Source organism: Anastrepha obliqua, chromosome 3 (assembly GCF_027943255.1).
Source record: "Anastrepha obliqua isolate idAnaObli1 chromosome 3, idAnaObli1_1.0, whole genome shotgun sequence".
NCBI lineage: Eukaryota > Metazoa > Arthropoda > Insecta > Diptera > Tephritidae > Anastrepha > Anastrepha obliqua.
The window spans coordinates 56,640,658-56,652,646 of record NC_072894.1 but is presented as its reverse complement, the minus strand read 5'-3'; positions in this window follow the sequence as shown (position 1 = coordinate 56,652,646).

Genomic DNA, 11,989 nt, shown 5'->3' with positions numbered 1-11,989 from the left:
TCTCATTTGTTAAATTTGGCTTTATTTGGATAACCTTAAGATCTTTTCAGCGATCAAGAATCAAGAGGATGCCATTAAACTTCAAGCCGATATGGATAGGCTTTACATGTGCTGATAAAATTCACGTCTTTCTCTAAACTATGCCAAGTGCTTTCAAATATCGTACATCTAATTATGTGTACTAAATACAGTATCTTGACTTGATCCTCGGCATTACCTTTAATAACAAATTTTCTTCTAATAACCATATAAATTATATTACTTCAAAATCTCTCCCGATGTTGGGCTTCATAAGACCAATCGCCTCTATGTTCTCTGATACCATTAGGTTACTTTATATATGTATCATTTGTTAGGTCCCATTTTGAATATGCTATTTTTATTCGAAGACCAAGTAGTCAGGAAGCTATCAATAGAATTCTGCTCGAACTGTCATCCAATAACTAAACTCAATAAAATCAATAAAATCAAATCAAAAAAAAAAAAGAAAAAATCTTAAAACCCACACAACTCTATTAATTTTAATTCAATTACAGTCAAATATAGCTCATTCGACGCAAAATTAAATTTGCTATAACAGTAGTGTACTAAAAAAAATCCTGAATATCGGATAATATCGTAAAAATTATGTCAAAGTTGAAAAAATAGAGAAAAAATAAAAAAAATCCAAATACTTCCGTCTACAGTCTCGTCAGTTGTCATTTCAGAAAAATTGTCAACACACTGTCAAAAAGGCTTGTTTTTGTTCTTTCGAACTAAAAAAGCAAATTCGAAATCGGATGGAAATTGGCGAAATTAGGAGTTATTCTTCACATCAACCTACTGAAAAACGGTTTTATGGCCATAAAATGAGATTTTGGGGGTGTATTGGAAATTTCTCCTATACCATTTTATCTGTTTTTCTATAGCCACAAGTTGTGCTAGGTCTCCATAAAAGTATATTTAATTTTTTTTTTTTGTCACACAGTGTTATGTATAAGAATCAGTTTAGTTTTGTCAAAAATTGCCTGTCGGTAGTGACTTTATCCACAAAAAACTTAAATACAAAATATGTTGCCATACGCGCGACAGATATGTTTAGACATTTTATTCCATCAACTTAGACATAATGATTACAAAATTAGGGGCCCGAGAGCATTAAAAATTAGTAGTATAATAGTAAAGGGCTTAAGGGGGGCAATTCTTCAGTACTTTCAAATTTTTGATGATTTTTTTTACTTTAAAAATTCATTTACAATCTAAAGAAATTGTTTTTAATGTTTTAAGCTTAATAAAAAGTCTAAATAGTCTCTATAAAATCAGTGAAGTGAGGAGCGTCGATCGAAAGATGAGTAAGAACGAAAATTTTAATCGCGTTTTGCTCGAAATACGTTTTTTCCGCGCTGTCGAATATAACTCAAGAAGTAATCAAGATATCAACTTACAATTTTGCAAGGACATTCTTTAATACATTAACGTTGCATATGTCTCAAATTTTATATAATTTTTTAGCAAAAATTTGTTTATAAAAAAAGTGTATTTTATGTCTTTTTCACTTCCAATTTTAATTTTTTTTTTTTTTTGTTAAAAATGGATAAGTGCAATGCGGAGAAACTTATTTTAATCAAACATTTTTGTCTGGGTGATTTCAATTGATGCTGTATATCCCCCAGCGCAAATTAAAAGGAGCCGAGTTTGAGCAGCTGTAGCGCCGCCATTTTGTTTTTCTTTATTTAATAAAAATTTTGTGCTATTCATTTAAGCATTAATATTATGGATATTTAATTTATTTTAAAATAATACATACTCTCATTTTTAAGCAAAAATTTATTGAAAAATTCGTTGTCTGGAGGAGCTGCCTCCCTTAATGGAAAGCATAAATAAATTAAAAAAGGGGAGGAACAACAAATTTCCAAATTTTTTCAGCTTACCCCGAAATTTTAAGATAAGATAAGAGAACATTTTTTTCCATCTGACCTGTATGCCTAAACTTGAGCTTGAATAATTACGTAGTAATTTATGAATTAGTTGCGGCTTAGTAATTTTTTTTTTCTAAATGTGCAGTTAATTTTAAAAATCAATTTGTTTTTTGTTCAATGTTTTTAGTTTCTATAAAAAAGTAAAATACTAATGGAATTCTTACTGCATATGAGAAAATTATCGTGGGACGAATTCCCTGATCCCTCACATATAATAGAAATATCCCGAAATCTGGGGATCCCGGAATACTTCTAATACTGACATGCCTAATACGAATATCTACGAGTATGTTCGGATTTCTTATTTCGGTGAATATTTTTGTTGTTGCTGCGAAAATCACTGACTGCTTGATTTATATAAATATGTAAATATGTATAGAAAATGTACAAATCCTAGATATATCAGAGGTTTTTTTATGAATGTCTTTATTTCTAGCAGCGTTTGCTTACTACATACAATTGGTTACTTATTATGCTCTGCTGACTCATTGGCTACTGTGGATTTTCGCCTGCTTTTTATTGCCACAGATACTTTGACTACTCGGCTTGTACGTGAATACAAAAGTATTCCCCCGACCACTCGGTTCACGCAGTGAGCCATGTGTTGCTCACAACTCTGCCTCGTATTGTTTTTTACCCTACTCTGTATTTTTCTTTTTCTGGTCATTTGTCATTTTTGGTTTGTCTTAAATAACAGTTAAATTGGTTTTGGCAAACTAAATGAAATTTTGCGAATTCCAAGCAATAAATCAGATTTCTTTCGTTTTTATTTGATGTATGTGGTCGTAAGTGGTCTAAATTATGGCACTTTTCTTAATATTGCCCACTCGCGCTTCACAATCAGCTTATGAGGGGGCGTATGTGTAGCCACTACTTCAGCGCAAAGACATTGCATTGCAAGTGAATGGCAACTACTTGCTAGATGTAGCGTATGTAAGTACATATACACAAACATGTGTATGATAAATGTTCCTAATATAGGCGACAGTCAGTGTAGGTTAATAAATTTTGCATACAATTTAATTTTAGATGCTTTTATAAATTTTATTTTGAGGTAACTTTAATTAAATGTGAAATCTTCCCTTTAATATAAATCACATTCGTTTTCTTGAACAAAGCATTTAATCAAATGCAAGCATAAAAGTACTCCGCTCTGTCAGATTTTATCGTGACATTACATATTTTATATTCAATTAGATATGCAAGAAGATTTAATTACCACCATAGATATTGCACAGGCAACCAAAAATTATGGCAAAGTTTTGCAGATAAGCTGTTTGAACTGGATAAAATACAATAATCTGCACACTGATAGCAATCAGACTTGCTGAATGTCGACCCGCTGCTTAACGGTAGCAAAAGAGCAATCTTTACCCGCTTTCTAACCCGTAAATTTCGTTTATGCCGGAGTTGTATATCTAAACAAGGACAGCAACAAGATCTTAGCCAACGAAAAAAAATAAAACCCTTGTAGCAAATTTCGTGCGAATAGCCATGGAAAGTGCAGAAACGTTTTGGTACTTATATCCCTAAAACCTGCAAATCTAAATATAATAGTATAAGCGACTCAGCCATTTTCTTCACTTCCTGAACCCAATTCCACTTGCTAATGCATTGCCTAGATCAAATTTTCCAACAGCTCAAATTTTGTACCGTGTTTTCTTAGCGCAAACTTTGGCAGTCATTGGTGGTCATTTTTCTAAAGCTGCTGCTGCCAAATTTGACGAATATTCTTGTGATTTAACTACGAAGCGCAGAGAAAAATGTATATACATCCTGCCAAAAAAATACCGGAAATTGCTCATTTAAAAAGCGCGCGTCACACATACAATTATTTTTGTTCGAATGTTGGTACAACTGTCCTGCATAGAGCTTGACCGTGATCTGTGAATTAGCTTGTTTTTGGCATTTAATTCTATAATATCAATGACCCGCTGATGTGCTCTCTGATTTCACTACAAATAAAAATATCGAACAAAGAATTTGTCTTAAATTTTATGTTTTGAACGGGATTTCTTATGCTGAATCATTGAAAATGCTGCAGAAAGCCTATGACGGGTGTGCTTTATCAAACACACGGGTCCACGAGTGGTATCAGGCTTTTGCAGAGGGCCGAGAAGTCGTGGAAGATTTGCCCCGATCTGGTCACCCATTAACGTCTTCAACGAATGAAAACATCGACAAAGTCAAGGAAATGGTCCTGGAAAACCATAATTTAAGTTCGAGGGAGGTAGCTCATGACCTTAGCGTGCCTTACGAATCAATTCCCAACATTTTACACCATCAATTTAGCATGAGACGCGTGGCTGCTCAACTCGTTCCAAGAGAGCTGAATTTCTCTCAAAAAATTCATCGAGAGAGGGTGGTTGAATGCGTAAGCAAGTGAATTCGGACGCAACGTTTACACAGCGCATCGTAGCAGCTGATGAGACGTGTGGGCAAAAGTAAGGTGAATTTGTAAAAGAAAAATCTTTATTTATTCTTGTAAATCAATTTCATCTCCTTCAAAATAATCCCCTCTCGATGAAATACACTTATGCCAACGAAACATGCCAAATAGTCCATTTCCTGTATAGCCATCTGCACCTTCTTCGATTCAGCTTTTATCTCCTCAATCGACTCGAAACTCGTTCCCCGGAGTGGTCTCTTGAGTTTTGGGAACAGCCAGAAGTCACACCGAGTCAAATCAGGCGAATACGGTGGTTGCGGAACGATATGCGTGGAATTTTTGGCGAAATGGTCACGAAGAACGAGTGCAGTGTGAGACGGTGCTTTATCGTGTTGCAAAAACCAAGAGTTGTTGGCCCATAATTCTGGTATTTTTGGACGAATTGCTTCACGTAAACGACGCATAACGCTCAAATAATATTCCTTTTTAACAGTTTGGCCAAGTGACCTTTATTTTTGAACGACTTTGACGTGCTCTTTTCGGTCTGGCCTCACCTTTAGCACGATATTCGCTTGATTGATCGGTTGTTTCAGGGTCGTAAGTATAAATCCAAGTCTCATCTCCCGTAATGATGCATTTGAGCTTGTTCTGATAGTCTGAAAGCATTGTTCCACACACATCAACGCGACGACTTTTTTCCAAGAAATTGAGAGTTTTCGGTACCAAATGAGATTTGACTTTTCGTAGGCCCAAGGTCTTTCAAAATGGTTTTCACAGATCCTTCTGATATTCCGATCATATCAGTAAGGTCTTTAACAGTCAACCGACGATTTTTGAGCACTAACTCCTTCACTTTATTGACGTGTTGGTCATCTGTTGACGTCGATGGTCGTCCGGAGCGCTCCAAGCCATCAACACGTTCTCGACCCTCTTTGAAGTCTTTGTACCACTTATAAACATTTTTCTGCGACATGGTCGAATCACCAAATGCCTTCTGCAACATGCTAAACATTTCCGCAGCCGAAATTTCATTCCGCAAACAAAATTTGATAGCACTTCTCTGCTCAATCAAATCAGACATTGTAAAAATCGAAAAATGCACTCTTGGTCGTTTGGTAAACAGAAGCGTAAATATATTACTGATAATGGCATTCACGTGAAAGTTGGCCCAGATGTTATTAACAGTGCTGCCAACTCATGAAAAAAATAACTAGAGCGAAATTTTAATCCCGCGAAGTTTGACAAATAAATTCACCTTACTTTTTGCCCCACAATATAAGTTTGACATACAAACCAGTCACAGACGGCTGGATGGCGCTATCTACATGAGCCGAAACCCAAAAACCCGATTTCTTTGGTTATCGTGGAACTCGTTCGAAATGGTTCTACAGTAAACTAAGAATATTATTTCGAAGTTATGCGAGAGAAAATGTGCGTAGAAAAGGCCCAATTTGTGAAAAGAAAAATCATGGATCTTGCACCATGATGACGCACCGTCTCACAAAGCTTATATTGTGAACACTTTTTTCACAAATATCATCCAACAACCACCGTATTCACCGGATTTAGCCCCCTGTGGCTTTTTCCTTTTCCGAAAATTTAAACCGCCACTCCGCGGACGCCGCTTTGAGTCGATAAAGGCCATTAAGGAGAATTCGCTGAAGGAGTTGAAGAAGATCTTCTTCTCTTTCTGAACCGTAGCTAATACGATGCGGAATTCTATATTTTTATGCAAGAGCGTGCCCAGAAACTACTTTGAGTACTTGGCAGCACTGCCAATCCCTTATGGAAAAGTGTCGCAATTTACATATATTTAATTACTTGATTTAAAATAAGTTCAACTGAAACGCACTAATTTAAGTGAAAGTTTTAATAAAAGATTGTTATTAAGATTATCGCAAAGCCCCTTATTTCCCTTCTGGTTATTTTTAAATTCATTTTGTGTGCATTTATGTATTATTGTATACGCCTAATTAGAGCGCTTTCAAATTCAATGACTCATGACTAAATTTATTTTGTGTATACGTAAATATGAATTTATACAAATATTTTGTATTTGGTCTTCAAATCATAAGTATTTGAATTGCATTTGTGCTGTAATCTCTCTAGTTTGACATATTTTAAAAGCATACGTTTGTTTACCATTTTCATGTTATAGGAAATTAAAGATTTTCTTAGTTAATAGCTTTGGCTTTCACTTTTCTGTTCATTGCTTTGCAAATATGTCTTTTTACCAATATTTAATGTTAAGCTCAAAAATTGCAATATTTTATTTGATCCTTTATAATTATGTTTCGTGTGTTCATTATTTGTATGTTTCAACTTTGGAAATTTCATATAAATATTAATTGGAATATTATTCTTATTTTGTACAATATTTTATATTAATTGAGATTATTTATGTATGAAGGACTTTTTTAAGAGGTGTTATTTTGGTATTTAAAGAAAAATGCTATTTTTTTATAAAAATGATCGGATAAAATGATCCGATAAAAATGATCTTTCATTATAAAGAGGGAGGTAAGCCGTTAATAGTGGAAAATGACACCAGGCAAATGACCACCACGACCACGCTAACAGGACAATATCCTTTTCACTAAATTTTTCATAACCGAATTGCAAAGTAGAGCAGCCACGATAGTCCTCGATAGCCTCACGAATTCCAACTTTGAGGTTTTGAGTCGATCCTGGACTGTTGGCGTAGATCTTCACGTGACCCAAAGTAAAAAATCACAACGTGTTAAATCACAAAATCTCGGTGGCCAATTGTGATCACCTAACGAAAGATCAATGGTTTCGTTGCTTGCGTGGCACGTAGCGCTGTCTTTTTGAAAATGAACGTTATCCAGATCAATACCATCCAATTCCAGCCATCAAAAATCGTTAATAATTTCTCCTGTTTAACACCTAACACCTGTTATTGGAAAACCCTTTACTTATGTGCCTGTATACGGGTGATATAAGGCTACTGGCAAACCGCACATTAAATATTAGCCTCAATGGTGATGTAGAAACAGAAAATTCTCAATGGCGGCATTACTGACGAATATTATAAAAAATCCCGATTTTGTTCCCATATTATAAAAAATCCACCCGCTCTCAAAAGAGTGGGTGCTGGCGAGTACTCGGTGACGTGGTAACCGAGTTTATGCTCAAAATTAGTATTTCACCACAGCGGAAGGTCAAACCTTGCTGGGCATCCCATCTCACACGTTATGACAAGGATGATAGTATCTAGGTTTGGCCCATGGGAGAAAGAATAATGAGATGGCGCCTATCGTGGTACCGTTACTTTGCTCTCAGCGAATTTGACAATGAATGCCGTCATATTAGCACAATTGGTGACAAATATGGCCAGATTACCGTTGTTGTAACTTATTCTGCACGACCATTTCAACCGTATCCACATACTCGTCCAATCAGTCGTTGTTCAGATGGTAACGAAGTGACACTATGTTAATTTTTTTCTTATATCTCTAGCACATTCTTACTTTTTCGTAAACAAACTGTTTCATAACTCCTGCTACGTCAGCCCATCCGCTGATTCTGTCGAATTAAAATCTGTTCACTATGCGTTGATGCATGCGTGGTTATTACTGCTCATCAATTGCGCATCTAGTAATACAGCGAATCCATGTATGATAGTAATAATTAATGATTTATTGTGAATACTTTTTTAAGTTTAGACCTTACTCAAATCAAAAGTTTGAAAAACAATTTTTTTGGAATTAGTTGTCTCGTCTTCATTAATAATAAAATGAACTTCTCAGTCCGAACTTTTCGATCCGCCTAATATTTCCTTCAATTTTATAGTCTCAAAATTGTTCGTGTTTATAGTCAGATTTAATTCTTCTTCTTGTTAATTGGCACGATAACCGCTCGCGCGATTTTGGTCGAGTTTAACAAAGCGCACCAGTCGTTTCTTTCTCGTGCTAACCAACATCAGTTGGAAACACCAATTGAAGTCACGTTTTTCTCCACCTGATACGAGTATTGCCTACGCAGAGTAGGCCTTCCTCTTCTTTTGCTAACATCAGCTAGTACCGCATCGAATACTTTCAGAGCCAGGCCATTTGTAATCAGACGACATGACCCAGCCAATGTAGCTGATGGATCGTTATTCGCTGCGCCATGTCCAAAAGGTCCAAAAATCTCCCGAAGTGCCTTTCTCTTTAGCACTCCAAGAGACACCTCATCGGATGTTGTCATCGTCCAAGTTTCTTCGCCATACCATAGGACGGGCATGATGGGAGCCTTAGAAAGTGTTAGTATTGATCATCGGGAGCGGACTTAACTACTCAGTTCAAAGTGGCTCTTGTTGGCAAAAGGGACTCCACGTTTGATTTACCGCTTTTGATTTAAACGATATAATTTTCACATTGTCAATAACGAAGCCTTTGCTCTTGATTGGAATTCGATTTTTGTTGGCGATAATATTTCTTCATACTTCGGCACTCTAAAACAAAATCATATGAAATCTTCTGTAAAAACGTACCACGTGTGAGCAAGATTCCATGGTATACGAAAAACCTAAAAAGGCTAAAGAATTTGAAAAATTAGATTTTTAAAAAAATTTGAACTGACTAATGCCCAATTGTATAACTGTTCCAAGCAGTTTAAATAATTTAGTAGAACTTTCCACTGAAAGTAAATTCGAAGCTCATATCAGCGTATCGGAAGGCTGTGTGTCATTACTTTCATTTCAAAAAGAAATGATCTTTCCGAAGTATTTAAAAATGCGAGCTTTGCTTCCTCCTTGCAGAAGAAGGCTGATCTGTTCGCGGACTTTTTTAAGGCTCCATTGTTGCAGCCTTTGAGTGATATATGTTGGATAGCTACATCCAATATAATTTTTGGCACTCTTTAGCTAACTATCGATGATAATGATTCAGTGTATTAAAATCTCTTCACTTGGAGGTGATGATGGTCTCTCATCTTAATTTTTCAAGGAATGTCCTGCTCTTGCATACTCTCTTTTGTTAATTTTAAATAAATCACTAGAATTAGGGGATTTTATTGATGCGTAGAAAGAGTCACATTTATCACACCTGTACTCAAGGCTGGCAATACAAATTATGTTGCTAAATAAATTATTTACGATATCAAATTTGTTCTAATTTATTATCAAACCAAATAAGTAGTTTCCCGTTAAGAACATGTCCAGTAACCAGCATAATTTCATGCTGATAGGCCAATCATCAGTAATCTTGCGCTATTCAGAGAATTTTGTATGCCTGCCTTCAATAACAGGCTAAAAGTCGATGCAATCTATATGAACTTTTCTAAGGCCTTTAACGCGGTAAAACTAATTTGTAAGCCCAAAATTGCATTCACTGTTTTTTTTTAAATATTTTTCGCACTTTTCATTTCGTTAGTGTGTAATTGCTGTTGGCAATGTTCTCTCTAATTTTTGCGTTGCCTCTTCCGGTCTCCTCTTGTAATGTCTTTATTAATGATATATCTGAGTGTTTTCAATTTTAAAAATTCCTTTTATATGAAGACGAATTGAAAATATCTAAATCAATTTCAAAGTGCTTCAGACATCGAATTCATATAAATTTTAAGAAAAAGTCTATTCAGTTATTTCCCAGTTTTTTTTATTAAGGAATCTCGCCTCACCCTTTTGAATGAAAATTGAACCTGGGTATAATTTTGGTTCAAAATTCCTATTTCTGAGTCATTTAAGTTATATAACTCTTAAGTCATGTTCTAGATCTGCCTTTATTCCATTTTTTTTTTTCAGATTTTACTGATCCATACACGCTAAAGTTACTGTTTGTCACACTTGCACGATCTAAGTTGAAATAAACTATCTTTAAATGCAGGCCGCATCATCCTTGCCATATTAATTAAGAATTCAAAAGTACATATTTTCTTCGTTTCGCCTCAGATAGCTTAATTGTGTTGATCTGATTGCTTTGTATGTTACAAGTTGTGCCTTAATAAATTTGATTACAGAATAAAAGTAGTATTATATCACTTTGCCTAATATTTGATATCATCAGTGGTGTAATTGACTGTCCCTCTTCTTTTAATTTCATTTATTATTATTTTCTATTTATTTTCATTTATTTTTATATTCCACAAACCTCTGGAGTAATGATTTAGTCTTTCTCGAATGGGTGTATACGGTTTATGGCTCTTATGATCTGATACATAGGACATTGGAAAAATTGAATGAAGTAATTTAATAATAAATGGCTTGGATTTTGATTTTCGTTTTTTAATCAAATTATTAAATTGCCACAGCATGAATTATGAATTATTATGATCAAGTATTTTTTTTTTGTGGTATGAAAGAAATCCTATTTCTAGTTTTATTAAAAAAAGCCAAATTCACTTTTAACATCCAAATAAAATGTTGGAAATATTTTTATCGAAATATATGCATTTCGGACAAAATGAATGCAGCATCGCTCATTCTCCAGCATTTTTTCTTTATCGTATTTAGTTTTCAAGATTTATTACCTTTAAGAATTTTTAGTAATTTTCCTTCGTTTTAACGGAGATATCACTTCGTTTTGGCTTTTGAAAAGTACCGTTATATGGGAGGTGGGAGTATACTCTCTTATATAAGGAGGTATATGCGTATAGGTACGAATAAATGAATTTTGTGTTCCTTTTGGATTTTAGTTGTGAGCAACGCTTTTCTCCTTCTTCCTGTTTCCTTTTTGTTCTGTCATTTTTGGATTTCTAAATCAAGAACACTTTTTTTCACCTGTACGTGCAATCGGAAAGTTGTGGTCATAATTAGGAATCGAAAGCAATTGATAGCAGCTAAATATGTATACCTACTTATATAATATATCTACAATATTTCGATTTGCTGATATATACAAACATTACGTGAGCAAAATTAAATACCCTTGTGCCCACTTGTACGCGTATAAATAATAATTTACGTAAATTAATACCCAAGTACCATTTATTAATTTTTGATTAAATTAAAAATATTGAGTTATAAAAAGCGCCAAACTATTTTAAATTTACCAATCAAATATTTCCTTAATTTTAAGAATTTTATTCGCAAAATAATTTGAGAATTTATTTAAACTTCAATAAATGCGAAATTCCATGTTTTTACTAGCCATCAAATAACTGGTCAATCAAATATTTTCATATTCTAGAAATTGACGTTGATAAATCGAATTTCCAATGCCAACTTGGTATCACACCAACAATTAAGCTCATTTGCGTGAGTATTTGCGTCCACGTGTCCCCACAGGGAAATCTGCTAGTACTGAACAGATGCGCCACTGGCGGTATTTCGACTTCTTTTTCTTTTATGTATTAGTAAATAGTGAATTTTAAATGGCCATAACATAGTACATACATATGTATTTATCGTTCTCCGGTTGGAACTGTATGCGTGAGAATTTAGAGGTATCGGATTTTAAATTGAAAGAAAAAACTAAAATTCAAATTGATTGGCCAAACTTTACAATGCACGACATTTATTTTTTAAAGATAATCCTTTTCAAACCTACGCCCTCCCGAATGGTAGTCTCACACCAGTCCATTCGCCCAAAACTTTTTACTTTTCCCAATTTAGAGCTTTCTGCAGCTAAGTGGTTCCAAGTGATGAAATCGTATCTGTTCCGAATCAGAAATTCGTTTCACTACTTGTTAGTTTTCTTGCAAG